Here is a 20,267-nt window from a genome sequence, read left to right on the forward strand (position 1 = left end):
CATACTGTATTATAACACGCAATAGGGGAGTACTACCTAGTTGGGGTTTTTTCCTCTTGAGGACGTAGCCAGTTTTGAGTAACTTTTAGAGGCACGTGTCCTAAGCATTCAGCCTTGATTTTAAATTCCTCCAGAAAGGTATCATATTCATTTTCACATGTAGAAAAGTGCAGACACGGAATACAATTTACAAACAAACAAAACAACAAAAAAAAAAACTATTCAGTTTTATTTGGAAAGAAAGACAACTACTAAGGGTACCCTGGTACAATAGCCATGCACTTTCATACAAACGATGTGGCTCTCGATAGCTTTATTTAGAAGCACAAGCCAGATCCTTAATATTCTTTTACTGCAATATTTTTAACTGATATGGTGCTTATGCTTGCAGAATGTTTTGATGCATTTACACTGCATTTGTGATTTAATCTACAGCTCTACACTTATCCCTTAGGTGTGTGGTAATCCCCACTGTTAAAAAGGCAAAGCAAAACATAAAAGCTGAACACACGCTATTTAAGCAATCTATTTCAGAAGAGATGTCAGAGACATATTTTATTATTTCTAAACCAGGCCATTGATCAGCAAGGTGATGAGCAAAGAAAAAGATCTGCTAACTTAAAACGTGCGACTCTTATTTATACTGCATTTCTAATCAATAAGGTAAAAACATTACTAAAATATGAAGAGTCATGAGTTTTATTTACTGCTGCTTCTCATGGTCTCATGTGAAGTCAACCATCACATTGTGCTAGAATTGTTTATACTTCATACACTATCACTTTCTGGCTGTAACATATTAATGCCACATTAGTTATGCAGAAATGGTTTAAAATTTTTCAGCTCTAATAAAGGCGCCTCACATCTCTGGCTATATTCTTTGGCATTATCCTCAGGTATTAGCTCATCCTGTAAATACCCTGCACATTGACAGCAACTGTTATGATAAAATAAAAGCTTGCAAACACTTGCTCACAGCTTTTGTTTGTTTTTTTAAGAACACTACAAAGATTTAATGCCCTTTATTTATCTACAAACAAAAGCACATGTGGAGGAGGAGTGGGAAATACGTATCTTGTATTCCCTTGTATCATTTCTGTATTTGACCTTGAGTAATTTCTTTTAAACATGATAACTTGTATCCACCTGATAATAACAGAGAAAGCACATTTAGCATCCAACACAATGATGTTTACTGAAATGTCAATGGTTACTCATTAAGAGCGGGACTGGAATGACCAACACTTCAAGGGCCCTATTTGTACTGCCTTGATGATTTATGGCATGGTAGTTATGAGCAATGATTACACACAATACAGTCGTGTGTGAAAAGTTCTGTACACTGAAAACTTCAGACAAATTTTTAAATCAGCAGACATCTATGTTCTAGTATTCATCTGAGAATTATGATATAAAATCACTTTTTATTTAATTTTTTGGGACCTTGATTATTTTTATTACTTTGAGCACATGATCTAAGTTTAGTGTAATAGCACATGGGTATATATATATACAGAAGATGACTACCAGTATCACTCAATTTCCATACAGCTGGCACTTGTAGATACACTTTTAAGTCTGAAAGCACAAAGAGTTACAACCTTAATACTTAACAGGACTCTAGAAGCTGCTCTATTCACTACCCAATCAATTGAACTCAAGAAATCCAACGTGTTAATAAGTTCTATCCATATTCAGAACAGAGACTACCTTAAGTCTTCTACATCTCAGTTCTCCAAAATAAATCCCATCCTCATTCCCAGCTGATGAATGTAACCATCACAACATTCATTTCTGACTAAGAAAACAGAAACAAGTTCAGTTCAAGATCAAGCCACAGAACAGACAAAGCTTTAAGTGCTATTAAGTGAGCTGTTCCTGGAAGCGTGGAAGGAAAAGAGTTTCCTCTTCTTCAGTCTAAGTGGAGCTCTAACAGAGAAACTTCAAAAATACCACTTACGTATCGGTACACAATGAGAATCCAGCTAAGCTAGAAATATCTGCACTCACCTAATGTCCCATTATGTGGAAAAGGGCAGGCATATTTAAACATTCTTGGCTCAAGAAAATAAGGAAAAGGAGTATGAGAACTTACTCCACGTGAGCAAATAAAGACTACTCAGCAAGAGAAAAATGAGAAATGTCTCATCTCCTTGCACACCAGAACGCTCTTCACAAAGTCATCTGTCTTTTATTCCTTTAGGGACTTTTTACAGAGATTAATTTCTATGCCTTGTTTCATTATTATTCAAGAAAGAAGTGCTTTAGGTTTTCTGTTCACATGTAACACCAACAGCTGAGCTACAAACTGCATTTTTAGGATGCATATCCCTCAGTATTCTGGGACTCATTTCAGCTTTTAAAACACCTTGAAATTATTCTCAATGTAGAACTTACGAATAAAGCATTTTCATCCTCCAGATGGTATTTTTTCCTGACATTCAATTAACCCTCTATCACTGATTTAATATTTCAATTTCCACTAAAGTTACATTCCTGGTGTTTTTTTTGTTGCTCAAAGAGGTTTTTAAATTTATTAAAGGTACATTAAGGTAAAACCAATGACATTTAATATAGTGAAGTAACTGAACAGGTAACACCTACAAGCTATTCAAAAAAGCAGAGAAGCATCTAAATTACATCTCCTGTCAAGTATAAATACTAGTGACATTACTGTGCTGCATAATGCTAACTGCAGCTATAAATTATACAGAGATTTCTACATGATATTACACCAATTTTAAGATGTACGAGGGCTTTCAAACAAATACTTTTAAACAAACAGAAACCACTTAAACATCAACAAATAAGAAAGATATAGCCTTCTTAAAGTTAAGCAGCAATGGCAGGTATTAGCTTCATCCACATGAACTGATTTTTAAGCCTACCAGTAAATAATTTTTTTTTTTTAGGGTATTAATATTAATGTCGTTTCAACCATAGGCAAAGATGAATGAAGACTAAAAAAAAGATTGATGAAATCTGTTCATTTAAACATAGTCTCCTCACCATGAAATGCAACAGAAGATTCTCAAGAACAGACTTAGCCACAGTGCCAAGATAAAATTTTAACCAGTATCTCCTTTTTACTTAAGAAACATCAAAATCTGCTGTTATATATTATAACAACACTGGGATTACAATTGAACTTTAAGGACAAGCAAAACAAAGGTGGCAAAGCAAACACTGCATCTCCTTTTCCTAACCTGCATTAAAGCTGCCTATTACAGTACTTCATGCACCTACCACTTTAAAACAGTAAAAAAACTAAACAGAACAGTGACTGCTATATGTAAAATTGCTTACACTGATCTTTGCTAAACTACACTCCTATATATCCTATTCTGACTAATTTCAAAGGCAGAAAATCCTGTAACTCAAATCAGTAGAATGAAGACTGGGCCTTTAGAGAGAAAGCAAAACTATATTAAATTCTGTTTGGTTTCATGAAAACAAACTGTTTTCACTTGTTTATTATTTCAAGGGCAATATTTCAAAATAAAAAAGTAGACTTAATGAAATGAAACAAAACTCACTCTCAACAATTCAGTTGCACAGCAAAAATAAATGGTACAACATACAGAAACACTGCCTTTTTTTTTTAAATTACTATAATGATCAAGAATTGCACAGCAATAGCCGAGTAATTTTAAAGTTTCTAGGATTAAAATATATCCACTTCCTAAGTCTTCTATGATTGGCTTCCTTTAGTTAGGTCCCGAGAAGCTTAGAGACATTTACCTGAAGATAATTGTTGTAATGCTGATTTACAAGCTATAGCTTGCTACAGTTCCATTAGATTACCACACACGGGTTACCACACATTAGATGTGGTAAGAGCTCGTGTATGTACAAAGACAGTAAATACATTTTGTACTGAGAATAAAACACCTATATTAATATCTAGGAGATTAATTTTAAAGCTGTATTGTGTGCTATATAAAAACAGGGCTGGGAGTGAGCTGGGCAATCTTTTAGCTGAATAGTTTCATCACTAAAAAATATTGTTTGGCACCAATTAGGAAAAAAAAAATAAAAATCCGTAAATCTGGACAGAATTCGGTTGTTTCATTCGTTGTTCATGTCAAAACAATGTTTCTTCTCCACAAAAAGGCAAAACCAAATTTTAAAAAATGCTAAGTGCTTTAGAATTTTTCATTTTACATGTCCCAGTGTAGTGTTTCTCAGTCCCAATTCCTTCTTAATTTGCTCATGAAATAAACTTCAAAACATTCCTGGTTTTGGTTCTATTCCCAATTCTAAGATTAAGAGATGGCGTTGGACATAGGATATTGTCCTGGGTTCAGATGTTAAACGCACCTATCTCTCTCTATAATGTCTTTAAAGATGGATCATATTTGTATCCTATAGAGAAGACATCAGTAACAAAGCACATGGAACAAAAATAAAGAGAAAATGGAGCATTTTTCTCTAGTTTCACTATATGGACTGAACAGTTTTTTCTCTTATCTGGAGTTAAGAGTGTAAGAAAGTCTTACTTCTTTTCTACCACTTATTTTTATTAAAAAACCCTGACAAAAACATAAAACCAAAAGACTCCTGAAGCCTTCACGCTTACCATAAGAAAAAAAAGGCATATTGCCAACCAAAAAACCCAACATTACTCAACTGCTAATAGTACTGACCTTATTGATATAGTATCTAAATGAAGTCTCAAAATAGCAGTTCGGTAACTTATAGTAATCCCCCATGAACACTACAGGTTTGCATTCGGGAATGGTAACATCAACATGTGAAACAATTTCTCACAGTCTGGAGAAGCTACTCTAGAAAGCTCAGTATGAATTGCTCAGAGCAGTTCAATACTGCTCATATATGCTTTGTGATGCCAAAATTCAATTTTGTATTTCGTAATCAACTACCAAAATATTATGAACCGAATATGAGCAACATTAAAAGGCAATTTCTTCTTAGTATTGACTACTTATCAACTGATAACTTAGTCTGTTGAAATTAAAACAATTAATATATTTTATGGCGACTGCTAAAGCTGCTGACCATAAGTAAAATTATTGTGCTTTATAGACTTAAAAGACTCTTTATCTAAGCAGCCAATTTAACCTAACATTTCTAAAGACAATGTAACTTTAAATAAAGTGTGTTAATGAGACATTAAAAGGTTGCACAATTAAATTATAGTTGACTATGTTCATACTAACTCTTCTCTCCAGTATGTCTGCACAGATAAGAATCTGCTTTAGTTACACAATAAAATTGCACAGCATGGCACAGAGATGATGGCTATCCATCTACATTTACACAAATTCAGATGAAAGACATCTTATCCCTTCCCTCATTCCCTGCTCAAACTCTTAGTTAGGGAAGCAAATCAGGATCAAATCCTCTGCAGAACCATTTGACATGACTTCACTGATGAAATCCATGGCACATTTCCACGTAGGTGGAAATACATTTGGTGACATATGCCACATCAGTGGAAATACACCTACTTACACCTGTGAGAAGCTGGCCCATTTCCTCTCAATTAACACTTTATTTAATAAGTATCATCAGAACATGAGTTCTCAAAATAGCACTGCAAGGTTCAAACAAAAGACAATGATAAAAGTAAAGTTCCCACACATCTTCACATGCTACATCCTCAAATTTTTTAATAACCAAAATAGGTGCTTTCTACTTACTACTAAGATTTACTCTTGTATTCTGTAAATACATTCATGGTGACTGTGCTTTATTGAAATGTATGGAATTTATGGAAATCCATAGTATAGCTAATGGGTTGATAAAACTCCAAATGTTACAATTCTATAATTACATTGCAACGGAGTGTAGCACTCATGTTCTATCAAACGTAGATGAAAATGCATTGCGCAGATAAGGAACATCACTGTTGTGGACACCAAATCATCTGGACAAATGCAAGAGGCATATTTTACAACAATAAAGAGAACAAATTTTGCAGACATGTTCTATCTGATACAGTTTGCATGTACTAACCCATGAACTTCAATGACCAAAATGCTGTTTCGTACAAAAAAAACAGGACACCTTTGCTGACAGAAGTAGCTAGTCAACACGATGTAAAACCCATCTTGTCCTAGGCTAGGAGACATCTAGGTGGAAACTCTGACTATAGGGCTGCTCTTTTGCAATAACTGTCCATCCATATTACAGGAAGAAGAAGAAAGAAGAAGAAACAATACCAGTCGCTATTCCTACAACCAGATTTTTATCACTTAAAGCCAGATAACACCACAAACAACAAAAATGTACTAAGATACTCATTTAAATGCTATCTTACTAGCTGAGGGCACTGCATGGGCAGTACATCAAAGAGAATGATTTGTATTTTATAGGAGTGGATGGAATTTGCATGTAGCTGCCAAAGTACTAATAAAAAAGAGGGAAAGGGAAATAAATACTAAACCTTACAAATCTACTGAGTTCTCAATTCAACACTGACCTCATGTTGGAGAACCTGGTATGTGGCACTTCCTCAGCAAAAAATGCAATAAGGGTGCTATTTACTTCCCAAATTCAGATCTGAATAAAAATATGGAGGAAAGAGATGGTGGAGAAACGCTTACCTCTGGGAGAGGCTATAAGGGGAGGCTGGTGATGGGCAAGATCAAAGTTGTGAAAAAGCAGCTGAGAGCAGAACTGTGTGGATTTCAATTCGCTGGACTTCATGAAACAGAAGGGCTCAACACGATGAGACAGAGCTCTGCAGAAAAGCAGACAAAATTCTGGATGAAGTGGGAGCTCTGAAAAAAAAGCTGGGAAAGAAATTGAGGAAAATGAAAAGAAATGAAAGTTAGCTCATAGGTGCACCTACAACCTGGACATAAAGAAGGTGAGGAATATTTAGTTGTTCTGGTTTAGAAAAGACATCAGGTGGTTATGGAAGAATGAGACCTGCAAGCATGGTTCTCAAATGTTGTGAGCAGAAAGGGCTAAGAGCTATGCAAAAGTAGCAGTAAGAGGAAGCAGGAAAAACTGGTGAATGGTGCAGAGAACAAAGTCAAAAAAACACAGCAGTAGTTTGGAGCATGAAATAATTTGGTGAAAAAGGAATACCTGAAGTACCTGTCTGTGGGAAAGCCATATGGTCTTCAAAGGTGAAAAGGGGGTCTGTGGTTAGTGGTACGGATGCGGATGACAGAATTTGAAAGAAGAAACTTGTATATGAGGAGTAATAAATATTCCTGCTGAAGATGGCTTACAGGAGCAAGCAGGAAGACTTATATTGAGACCATCAAAAAGCTCAGAATGAGCAATGCTTCTTCTGCATTCATTTCTTTCCCAGTTGCACCTCCCTCGTCCAGTAGTTGGCTAATGCCTTGTGTAAGAAACTAACTCAGAAACAAAATGGGCTGCACAGCTAAATCGGAAAACTGTATCACACATAAGAATGGCTGAAAAAGAAAGTGTTTTCTGGAACAAAAACATGTGTTATGAGAAAAGTAGTTTACTTGCTTTTTTTTAAAAAATAAAGATATCTGTGTTGTTTCACATAAGCCAGACAACCTCCATGAATCTTTCTTATTCCACAAGAACAGAGCTAGAAGGTCTCACTCCTCCAACCAGTACGCGAAAACCCCATCATATTCCCCACTCCACTGTCAGCTGTTATCGCTTTTTGGAAACAGTTTCCAGAGGATCAGAGCACTTGTAAGAGGCAACACAGTGGAGGACAGTCAACTATCTCCGAGGTTTGGATTCGCTGTCAAGCACAACAGTCCACCACTCATTACCCACCAGCCTCTTCTCTAGACTGAACAGGCCCAGCTCCCTCAACCTTTCCTCACAGGAGAGGTGCTTCAGACACTTAATCATTCTAGTAGCCCTTTGCTGGACTTGCTCCAGGAGCTACATGTCTCTCTTGTACTGGACCAGAACTGGACCTAGTACTCCAGGTGAAGCCTCACCAGGGTGAGTAGAGAGGGAGGATTAGCTGCTGGCAATGTTCTTCCTCATGCAGCCCAGAACACCACCAGCCTTCTTGGCCACAAGGGCACATAGCTGGCTCATGGACAACTTGGTGCCCACCAGGACTCCCAGGTCCCTCTCCACAGAGCTGCCTTCCAGCCTGCCAGCCCCCAACCTGCACTGGTGCATGGGGTTATTCCTCCCCAGCGGCAGCACTCTGCACTTGCCTTTGTTGAATTTCAAAAGGTTCCTCTGTGCCCCTCTCTTCAGCCTGTCTAGATCCTTCTGAATGAGAGCACAGCACCCCGGGGTATCAGCCACTCCTCCCAGCTTCGTATCACCAGCAAACTTGCTGAGGTGGCACTCTCAAAGTCAATGCAGTCACATTCATATATGCCATCTATGCTCACTAAATTTCTGCAGTTAATATGACCCACACAAACCTCTTTGGTAGATGAGGCAAATATACTGCATGCACACACTGCAGCCAGTATTTCATTAATGACCACCTAAGTCCCAAGAGAACTCCCTCTTAGTAGATGTTCCTTTAAAAGTTGCATTGCTACAAAACACACCCCTTTGCCATCCCGACATCGTGTCACAGCCTGTGAACATTCATATGAACAAAATTATGCATAAAGCAATTACTCCTTAGAGTAGAAAATGATGCAAGAGCAACTGCATGAAAATGTCATCCAAAATAGCATTCCAAATCTACCTACAGTCCTGAAACAGAGTTACAGAAGGAAATATTTGCTTACAACCCTTTTCAGATCTAACCCCCAACCCTTCAATAATGGAAACATGAATTCTTTGAAATACATCAAAATGTTGTCAGTTATTTAAGACTGAAGTCCATATTAGACAGAAAGAGATGTACAGGTAAGACACATACTGTATCAAAGCAGAACTTTATACTTAAAGCCCCTTGGGGAGGAGTTTATGCATTTCTCAAACCCTTAGCAAACATCAAACATCTCTCTGCATTCAGGAAAGCAAACAAACCAAAACACCAAAAATGCCAACAGCCTACAAGCAAACCAGAAAAATACATCTGTAATTTGGAACAAGCAGTACTGTCTACTTAAAAGAGGCTGTGAACTGCAAGAGTGCAGTAATTGCTCATTAGGGCTACAGAAAATAAGCACTGCTAAGTGAAGGCTTCCAAAGCAACAAGCCAGTACTAAGCCCAATTCAACATCGTCATTTTAATTTCAATATACTTATAGACAACCCATTTAACTGGAAGTTATCTTTTCACTCCAATCTTACACTACTTGTTTCCTAAAATGCCAAAATGAGAAGTCTGTACTAGACAGTAGAAAACAATACAATACCCTCACACTACAGGTTCAGCCAAGGTGATTAATACAAAACAGCTATTCTTTTATTCTTTTGAATAGAGAAATTCAAATAAAATAGTTCAGTGCAACACAGTAAAACCAAAAAAAGAATACTTATTTTCAATAATATAATCAATATAGTGAAGTTCAAATTTGTAGTAGAGAAATGGTATTAAATAAACCGAAGTAGCTTAAGTGTCTTTCAATCAGTTTTCAGAAATATTCTGTTAAAACAGTAAATACAGGAGGAAAGAAACTGACTTGTTTGCTCAGTATAAGTTAGTCCACGGGATATTTAGTATGGTGTTTTTTAGAATTTTTAGAATTAGTCAATATTTTACTGAAAGAAGTTTTCAAAAAGACAGACTTTCATTAGAAAAAACTACTTATATTCATGGTTTTAATGTATGTATTTCTGTAAGTCATAAAGGAGAGTCATAACATATCCCGTTCATAAGACCCGTGAGACTCTGTTTAAGCAAGAGAACACCAGGACCGCTGCATATTTTCAGTTTTATTTAGCCGTAAAAATATTGTCAAAGGACCGACTACACAGTAACACCTGGGTGGAATGTTAGGTGTTAGCAAGATGCAGCCAGTGTCATTGAAATCTTGTTGACTTGATGTTTTTTATAGTTGCAGGTGTTCAACATTGACTGCATTGTACTGACACCTGATCAACAGACAAAACTAGGTGAGCAAGAAATCAGAACTTTCTGAATTGCAGACGTAGCACCATCACCAATTTAACATTTGGTCTCCAAAACATTTGAAACTCTAGTCCCACTACAGTGACTGAGGCAGAGAAAGGACACACCATTCTCCCAGTCTGTAAAATGGGAAGAACGAATATTCCTAACCAAACAGAGAGGACTGCTTTTCAGAGCCCTAAGATACTGATGAATTAAGCAGCATCATTCTTCTTACATTTTTCAGAGTAAGATCATTTAAAAATTAAATTAATACCATTTAGACCTCATGAATCACATGGAGGTAATCTCCTGCCTGCTCCAGTTAACATCACTGCCAATCCTCAGAATCTCATACCTCAAGGGATAAAAGAAAGTGCACACTTACCTATTCCTAAACCATTACTGCAGAGCAAAAATGTTGCCTATCTCCATATGTGACTACAGGCACATGTATAACCAACCATGTTGCTTCTTCAGTTATAAAGCCTACCATTTTAAATTACAATGCCACATCAAATGAGTAATAATAGATTTCCTTTGCTACATCTTTTCTCACACAACACTGCTTTCATAGAACTCTGAATATGTTTCAATGGCTTTTTTATACATAAGCCATTAATACAATATGTTCATTTACTTCCACATCTGACAACTTGAGATGTTGAGTAGTAATTTGCATTCTCACATTCTTAAGAGTTGCTTTTAATAAGAATTTTCTATTTTTTTTTTTTTGTGACATTTAAATTTTTAAAATTTGGCAAATTGAAGTAACTTTTCACTTTCAAAGAAAATATTTAAGTATCTGTAATGTAGTTTTCTTGGGTTTTTTTAAAGACCAGAAATTCACAGAACAAAAACTATTGGGAACGTGCTGTTCAGAAAACTTTTAATCATTCCTTGAAACAAAACTGTGATATAACAAAAAAAAGGCAACACCCACAAAGGTTCCTAAATCCCCAAGCTGTTAAAAGATTTCAGTTCTTGAAACAAGGCAAAACCTCCAGAACACACAGATGCATTAAAAATACATTAACAACTTCTGATGATTTTGTATTATCGATACATGCTATCTAGAGAGAAAAGAGCAATTAGTTTATTAACAAGCCTGCGTTGCACCTGAGGAGAAGTATTTTGAAATTAGCCCATCGCATTACATGTCATGCATAAAAAAAGCTTTGCAAAGAAACTGTGGACAGGAAAGAAGAAAAACTATTGGGCTGGGTCTCATTTTCAGATGGACAGCTCTTTCCCTACTACAGTGTATCTTCCTATTTGTGATTCACAAAGTGTTCTCTACAACAGTCATACATCAAATATCAAACTGTTCTACATTAAGCTTCACAATTAACAGCGAAAAGACAAGCACTAGAAGTGGTGGGGTTTTGTTACTGCAAAAACATTTGGAGATGTAGTAGATGTTTGAGATGCTTGCCCCACCACACGGACAGCTGGTGTTTATTTCCACAGTACAGTGTATCTGACTCGTTAATTATCAGTGGAGCATCAGCGCAATCAAGATGGGTATCTACAACCTTTGGATATTATGAGCACAATCAATGAACGACTAAGATAGTTATTATACACTTGGAAAAGACAGCATACGTTTAAGCTATAGAATGGGGGGGGGGAAGAGAAGTTCTTGTCTTTGATTTGAGGATTAGAACAAGCAAACCATATACCTACTAAGGTAAACGTGTTGGCGTTTAACACGGCAAGACTGTACAGTTAACACCCAAAAAACAGGGACCTGTCTACGTACCACAATTGTATCAATCGCCAGCCTAAGCATTCACCAGCCAAGCCTGCAGCGTCAGTCTCGAGCTACGGCTGTACCGTATTTCGGGGGGGGGGAAAATAAAGACAGTTGAAAGCAGCAGTTCGCCTCGCCTAAAACTAGAGACTACCGGATCCCACAGCTAGCACAAGGAGAATACGCTAGACACACGTTTCACAGATTACACCTGAGAATCCGTCAGGAACAAGGCACCCCATGCACCGGCGGGAGAAAGCGCGGTGCCGCTGCCCCGGCAGAGCCATCTCAGCGCTGCGCGCACCGGGGATGCCGCGTTCCGCGGGGAGGGAGCCGGAGCCGAGCGCCGCGCCGGGGCGCCCCGCGGGGACGGGGGTGAGGGGGAAGCAGGCGGCGGCTCCCGGCAGCGCGCCCCGCCTTTCCCAGCGGAGAGCTGCGCACACGGGTCGGGGCCGCCGCCCCGCTTCGCCTCCGCGGGGGACGGGCACTATCCCGGCCGGACAGGCACAGCCCCGCGCCGCGCCAGCCCATCCTCGCCCGCTCGGTGGACCGCGGCGGGCATGCTGCAACCGCGGGCAAAGAAGCCCCGCTGCGGGTGTGAGGGCAGCCAGCGCCTCAGCCCGCGAGGAGTCCGAGTCCGAGCCCGCACCCGCCGCGGAGCCGCGCGCCCGCCCGCCCCGCTCTACCGCCTCCCGCAGCCGCACGTACACACCCAGCGGCATCCACAAAACACGCTCCTAGAGCTCCCGGCAGCTCCCGCTCCGGCGGGGCAGGTCACCCCGGCAGGGCCGGGCACACCCCTCGCCGCCCCGGCGTGGCCGCCGCCCGTGAGAAGCGAAGTTCGGGCGCCCGCGGCGCCGCTCCCGCCTACCCCAGCAAACTTACCGAGCGCGGCTACCGGCTGAACTTTCAGCAGCGCCCCGGCTCAGCCCCGCCGACGGCTTCTCCCATCGCCTCTAGGTGCGGTGCCCGCGCCCCGCTCCCCGGCGGCTGCGGCGCGGGCGAATATAAATCCACATTGCCGGCGCCTCACGGCTCCCCTACAGCCCACCCCGGCCCCTCCGCCCCGTTGAGGGGACGGCTCCGGCTCCGGCTCCTGCTGCTGTGGCTCGACCCGCAGCTAACGGCGGCGGCGCGTCAGGCTGCGAGAAGCCAAGGCGTGAGGAGAACGGGGCCGGGCTCGGCGCAGCCCCGCCACTACTGCCGCCGCCGCTGCTCTCCGGCGGCTGTACTGTCAGCGGCGCCGCTGCTCTCAGGGTTTGGTGGTGGGGTTTTTTTTTTTTTCACTCTTTTTCTCTTTTTTTTTTTTCCCCCTTTTCGGCTCCTTCGCCGTTAATGAGCATGCCCGGGAGAGCTGCGCAGGCGCGTTATCGAGCGCCGCGCCTCAAGTCGCCTCGCACCAAACGCCACGGTGAGGGGTTGTGAGCCGAGGTAGGGCGGTCTCGCCGGTTGACGGGAGGCCGGGAAAGGTGGGAAGGTTTCGGTAGGGCTCGAGAAGTAGCCGGGGCAATGAGGCGAGGTGGCTGCGCCCGCCTGAGGGAGGGGAGCTGCCCCGGCCCTGCGGGGTCCGGCCACCTGCGACAGCCAGCGGCTCCTGACGCATGGGAAAGGGAGAATAAACCCAGCGGCAGTCCTCTGCGTTTGGAAACAGCGCAAAACACCTCCCTCTAAATGATTTACCTTGCCGAGGAAGCGAGACTGGTAGCGGAATCAAGGCTTGGGAAAGAGCTGTTGATTTATAGCTGGTGCTTCAAGCGCTTTCCTTTCACGAGCTGAGCTTACTAACGGGGGATCTCCCGTGGCCGCCTCCATTAACAGTCCCGGGGTTCGTGCAGGGGAACTTCATTTTCTGATGATGATCGCTATAATTCCATCATCTATACACTGTGTATCCTCAAGAGGACATGCAAAGGCGTAAAGGTGATTACAGCCTGCTTTTTCATAACAGCTAAATCTGCATCTGCAGTTATTAGTAAAGGTTTGATTGTGCTGAAGAATCCAAGGGACTGGCAGAGGTGTGCCTGTAAGGTTGGACTCAGCTCATCAGTCCATCCCAGTTTCAGTTTACATGCATACTGCATACACAAATCTGTCCAGTCCTTAAAATCACTGTGGTTATTTGCATTATTTGCCTTGTCCATTCATCAACAGGAACACCCTGGAAAAACGTGTAATTGACAGTTCCTGTTAATTTCTTCATAAGTTTCTACATGGACTATCTGAAGTCGAGTTTCTCTTAACTCTGTACCGTGCCCCAGGACATACTTCATTTAGACAGTTAGTTTATGCTGTTTACATAACTATTTTGGGAAAAAACATCTTGAGAATCAAAACGGGCTTATGAACTGGCTCCTAAGTAAAAAATACATAGATGTATTTGCCTATATAATAGCTTGCAGTGCATAAATAAATAAAATTAGGTAAGACGATCTGCAATTCTAATACACTGCTGCCAATACAGATCTTTTCTATCATTTTTAACATTTGCTCTTTGAAATGACCCTGAGCTTGCTCTGTCAAAAGTAAAACTCAGGTGCCCATGAAAAAAATCTTAAGGAGTAATTTTTTCTTGGTTCTTCAGGTAAAAACACAGCGGTTTTATTTCCTGCTAATGTGGTCAGTCTGTAGGGAGTAAAGGAAAAAAAGAATATTCTCACTGAACAGCACTGCAAAGGTGATGAAGGCACTGGCCCAAAATACAACTCCCTTTCCAAAGCGTGTATATTAGTATCTGCATAAATGTGAAGCAATGGAGGTGTGTCTCCCCAATTTACGTAGGCTGCAGCCTGATTCTGAGAAAAGTTGTGAGGTTTTAGTAATTCCAAAGCCATCCTCTTTGAAAAACAAAGGATGGGAAGATGAAAAGAAGGATGAAGAACCACAAAGGTGATAAAGTTTACAAATCTAGCATCAGAACTGCTGCTTACATGAATGACAAGGTACTGACTTTGTATCTTCCTTTCTAGACCTCAGGTATTTATTTCCTTCTATGCTATGGATTTTTAAAGACACAAATCTAAGATAAGAAGTTGGTCTAGTTCTTCAGAATGAAATCTCCTTTCAGCAGTACTCCGGAAATCTAAATCTGCCTCTCCCTAAAGAAAGCACAACTGTAAAAATCCTGAGGTAAATATAGAGTCCTTTAGGAAGTCTGTTCTATCTTCCTTGGATGAAATGTATTCTATGCAGTAAAAGTAAAGTCTTGAACTACTGGTTATATACTACTTTCTTAGGAAGGCCAGAAGTAACAAACCAAACCTGTTTCTCATGAATCTGAAAGCCGTTAAACAAACTTAACGACGAAGTGAATCTAAAAATACATTATGTAAAGTCAGAACAGTCCTCTCTCAAAAGTTTATCTCAAATATCTGTGACCTAGTCCTGGTAGGTGGAATCATTCTTCAGCAGTATAGATCAGTCATGAACTATTCTGAGCCTAGAGTAAAGAATAAATTTTCCTTCCCAGGAGATGTGGTTGTTTTGGTTTCTTCTCTCTCTGGATAGACTTTTAACATTTGCTTTTCATCAACACAAAAAATAGATACCACAGGTTGAGCATGGAAATAGTTCAAATGCAAAAAAAGAAAAAAGATCTTGGATAAAATTGATACGTTAGTCACAAAATCATAAACCAAGATAGCTGACTGGTCTAGATTCCAGGTTTTAAGATACTACCATAGTCAAGGAAATATTCAGTGCTATTCTGTGCAGACAAAGATCACACCATTATTAAAGCTTCTGCTTGGAATGCTGTGGAGTTGCCTATTGTAGTCATTAACATACAGTAGTCATAAAAGTATGGTAGCATCATCGAGGGAAGACATAAGAAGATAACTAGTAGAGGTGGACATTGAATCCTACCTTTGTCTCTTCAGCCACTGCCAAGATAAGTGAGCTGAAGTTGATAATAGTGGAAAATTATTGCCAGATATCAAGTGGACTATCTGGTATATATGGTAATTTCAGATACCTGTGGCATGCTTCCTGGTATGTTGGGGTTTGGGAAACCAGAAAAGTGTGCTTGGAGTACCATGCAGATAGTCCATATCGGTCCATGAGAAAGATGGGAAGGTGTGAAACTTGAGGTATGCTCTATGCATGTTCCAACAGAACTGGGAGCAGATTCCAATGTAAGATGAGACACACTGGATAAAGAGAGTATTTCTTTTGAAGGAGCTACCCCAATAGAAGGAACAGATATCGATACAGGTTTTTCCAAGAATCAGAACAAAGATGTGTAAGTGGCAACAAGAGCCCTTAAATACATCAAACCTAAATGTAGCAGAAGTGCATTGAGCAAAAAAAAAATCTGACCATTAGATTTCTCAACCTAGTATGCTGAAATGGCTTAGAAGAAAGTGGTAGGTAAAATGTTGCTAGATAACACTGGTGCCTAATGGAATTTTCTGGAGTGAGAACAAATGTAGGTTTATACAGAACTGCAGCTCACTGCACTAAAGATTTCCTCTGTAAGTAGCAAAGGGTAGTATCTCTAGTGCACAGCTGCAGTACTAGTCAGCACAGCACTGGTGCTAAGGACTTGCTTGACACCTTTTGGCTTGCTCAAGTTCAGAAGAGCCTCCTGAGTGATTCATTGTCTTTAACTGGTAACTGAGTTATGCTGAAGCATTAGTTTTAAATTATTCTTGTGCCTCCTGCGGGAACAGAGATTGCTGCCTGCATTGTAACCATCTCCATTGAGACCTGAGACGCAGCTGCTGGTCTCACTGCTAAACAGAATCTATTCAACTCACCAGGGGCAAGATATCACCACGCTTACCAGAGCTCTGTCAGCCTGTGCTTCTGAGAATGATGCTGAAAGTTTCTCTTTTTGCCTCTTTAAATCAGATGAAGTCATCAAAAACTCTGAAATTTTGGGGAATTTTCCTGCTTTACAAGACTGCTTCCTGGACAACTTTAAGACAGGATAAAATACTCCCCTAAAAAATTAAAGTGGGTGGTTGGTGTGCTGTTTATGGAAATTACTCTTTCATACAGCTAACATGCTTCAAAACACAGAGGCAGGAAATCATCCAGATCCCAGCACTGATTATGCTTTCTAACACTCTGAAATACGAGGGTTCCCTTCTTTGTTTTGGTATTTTTGACAGACTGAGAGAAAACTATTTCAAAAAAGAGGTGAAATATTTACAGTAAGTCTCTTAATACTGGTAGGGAACAACCCAAATATGGAGGGCATTGAGATCTCAGCTGTCTGCCAGAAAGTGACAGAAGGGAATGAGTAGCACTAATAACATTGCCCTGCCCCTTACATGACAGGCAAAAAAAGTTATAAGGACATTTGAGACCTTGTCAGACTCCAGAAGGACACTGTTGAGGAAGGTCTTGTTGTGTACATCAACATGCGATTCCAACTGTACTGCAAAAGGTTAAATTATTTTCAAAATCCAGTTGTTCATACTTGATAAAAACTGATGAGATGGATCCATCATTCCAAGCTGTGCACAGCAGTTTTGGAATGTTGCCATCTTTTAAAATGATACCTTACATGAGTCTGATGTAGGTGCATCTGAGGTGTGGATGTAAAACAGGATCAAAACATAACACGATGGCTAGCTGTACCTTGTGCGTACTTGCTTTGACAAGGCACAGATCATTACACAAACTGAAATGTAAAGGAGAATTGGGATAATTTTTTACAGTTATGAATATATTATGTCACTACTTATTTTTCTAGATCTGTTCTTACTAAACAGAAAATTGATATATTCCACTAAAGTGACCCAAAGGTCTTGCCCTTAGTCTGGGCAGTCCTAATTTGTAAAAGACTAGGAAGATGAAAGTGAGGTATGAAATGCCAGTCAGAAGTTCTTTCTGGACCAAAAGAAGTGTAGAGAAAGTAGGGAAAGTTGCTCTTCTATTTCGCTCTCACTTAGAAGAGCTGAATTTAATGAAGCTAGGCTAAATATACATAGATAGTAAAAAAGTATGTGAAATTGCACTACCTTAAAATTACAAGTTCCCAGCAAGAACAGGTTTTGCCCCAGACTTTCTACCAGAAACTGTACATCATGTAGTAGAGCTAAGAGAGAGCTAAGTAACTGCAATTTCAGATGGGATACCACTTTTCAGAAACTGTGCCCCCATAACAAGATGACTAGAGAGAAGTTGGTATTTTTGAAAAAGAAATGAAAACCGATGTATTTTGATAGTCATCTTGGTGACAAATGTACCAGAAATAGGTTTGTTTACAGAACAGTTTCTACAATGCAACAGGCTGAAGAAAACAAAGCTGCCTTGTGCTGTGTTTACAGGTTATGAAAAAAATGATATAAACAAATTATACTGACTCTTTAGGGCTTTCCATCACTGCATGATGCCTGTGTCCTTTGCTCACTTGTTAAATTTTCAAAGAAAAGGCTTTCGTAGTTTTTACAGTGTCATCTCTCCCATTCCAAAAGAACTTCTGTAAGTAACTGCAAGTCTTCTTTCAAAATTCACCTTTAAACTGTCGTGTTCCCAGATGCCTACAAAACTACTTGACAACATTTAGGCTGTTCATATGCTATGACCACTGCACGTTGACCAAAACTGCAAACTTGTTTCGTGGTAATTTCCCATCTATCTGGATGAATCGATTCTTCTAAACTTATGGCTCGAAACAGATATGCACCTTTTGCACAAATATGGCTCCCTCGTCAATATGCAGTAGAGAGACCAGAGAAGTCTCACATTTTTAATGGCTGGAGAAGGGTGTTAGGTATTTTCCTATCTCATGAACACAAGGTGGTGCTAATGCTCCTGTCACCAGTGCTGATTCTCCACTTCCCCAGTAAGCCTTACCTGGTGTTGGTAGCTGATGTCTAGCTAATGTACTATATATTTCCTTTTCCTTAAATTAATTATAAGAAATAATATCCATTAAGATAAAACATTTAGTTGAAAATTAAACTCTTGGGTTTTTTTTTTTATAAACTGAAAAAAAACCTCTATTTCCAATTGACAGAGAGAAATATTTTCTTCATTGTTTTGGTTTGAATCCCAGAATCCTCCAAACACATCAGTTGTATTCCCAGCTTCCCTTCAAGACCCGAATAAAAATGAATTCTAGGTCAAGAAAGAAAAGGAAAAAAAGCCTTAAGAGCATCCTTTTTTTTTAATACTTAAGAAAGAATTAAAAAACCACAAACACATGAAATAAACATGTGAAATATATAAATAAGTATACTTCCAGATAACTGAAAAGAGCTGGAGATGTGAAAAGATCAGCTTAAATACTTTCCTGCTTTTAGGGGGAAGTCCTTTGATACTGTGGAAAGGTGCATCTAAACTAGAAGATTTAAAAAAAAGCTTTTGCCATGAAAAATTACTATTAAAAATCTTTGTTGAGAAATATTCAATGAAAATGTTTATTCCTGAATATGAATACATGCTAAAAGAGGTTTGAGTCTATCAGCTTGCCTGTTAGAGTGGAACTAAAGTAAACCTTTTAAGAGAGATTAAACTTCCAAATAGCAGGGATCATTTCTTTCCTAAATAAAATAATAGTAAACCTTCTGGCTGTATTGAAAGCTGACACAGACACTGACAAAGATAAGGAACATAAAAAAGAAAGGCATGTTTCATAGAGTATTTTGGATCCATTTCACCAACCTCATGGTTAGCCTACAGTGTAATTTATTGCATGGGAAGGAAATCATAATGAGGATCTTTTTTCAAACATAAAGACATAAAGCCCCTTCATTCATATTTCTCTTCAGGTTCATCTGATTATTACATAATTATTGTGTTAGAGAGAAATCTTGACTCCGTGCAGTGCAATATTTTTTGAGACATTTGAAAGTGAGCATACTGTATGATGGATCATATCCCCAACCTGCTTCTCCCTTTTCCTGTTCCCCTTTATTACATAATACTCCCCTGTGTTCCTGCTGCTTTTCTTCTTTCTTTATTTCTGCTGATCTCTGTTGTTCACGTATTTACTTTTCCCTTAGGAAAATATACAAAACCAAGACCTAAATATCTTAATCTCTTCAGCCTAATTAGACATGAAAGCAACTCTGGCCTCATTAAGAAATGTCCTAATGCAACAGGTAAAATGCAATCAGACGAGTTTGAAATCTCATCCAGAGATCAGCTTGTCAGACAGTCCTAGAAGCCAGGGATATAGCTACTGTAGAGAAGAGGAAAACTAAATGCTTAGTATAAATCTCAGTGGAAGAGATGACTAATTAGAGGTAATTATACACAGCTTTCTTGCATTAAAAGTGCTTTAAAACATAAACATTCAAATTTTACTTATGCTCCCAAGTGCTTCCTCGGAGGCAAGCTTGCAAAAAATGTCTTTTAAATGATGTCAAATGCTTTTAAACCAAATATCTTACTGAAAATTGTGATGCCTTGAATTTTCTTGTTCACCATCAGTTTAGTAAGAAACAGTAATAAAATTTATGGCCTAAGTTAGTATCCTAATTGCCCTATAACAAAGGTAATCAAGAGTCATGCAGTGCTGATTTGCTACTATTCATTAGCATGTTCAAAACCTGTACCCAAAACTCACTTGAGAGGAAGACACTGAACTGTCTTCAGAACTGAGGTCAAAACTGTCAG

The 20,267-nt window shown here is 39.5% G+C and overlaps 1 protein-coding gene across 16 annotated transcripts in view; it reads right to left on the minus strand.

Moving 5' to 3' along the window:
- Positions 1-20,267, minus strand: part of TENM1 (teneurin transmembrane protein 1) — a 1,007,752-nt gene that overhangs the window by 313,226 nt on the left and 674,259 nt on the right. For 9 of the 16 annotated variants that reach the window (XM_030497214.1, XM_030497216.1, XM_030497220.1 and 6 more), the window contains one exon: positions 6,570-6,706. The gene's annotated coding sequence lies outside the window, so the exon portion shown is untranslated. Of the gene's footprint in view, positions 1-6,569; positions 6,707-12,581; positions 12,971-20,267 lie in introns of those variants that run through there. The other 7 variants (XM_032920163.1, XM_030497229.1, XM_030497228.1 and 4 more) reach the window with 3 other exon arrangements.

Source organism: Strigops habroptila, chromosome 9, assembly GCF_004027225.2.
Source record: "Strigops habroptila isolate Jane chromosome 9, bStrHab1.2.pri, whole genome shotgun sequence".
In the NCBI taxonomy this organism is placed as follows: Eukaryota; Metazoa; Chordata; class Aves; order Psittaciformes; family Psittacidae; genus Strigops; species Strigops habroptila.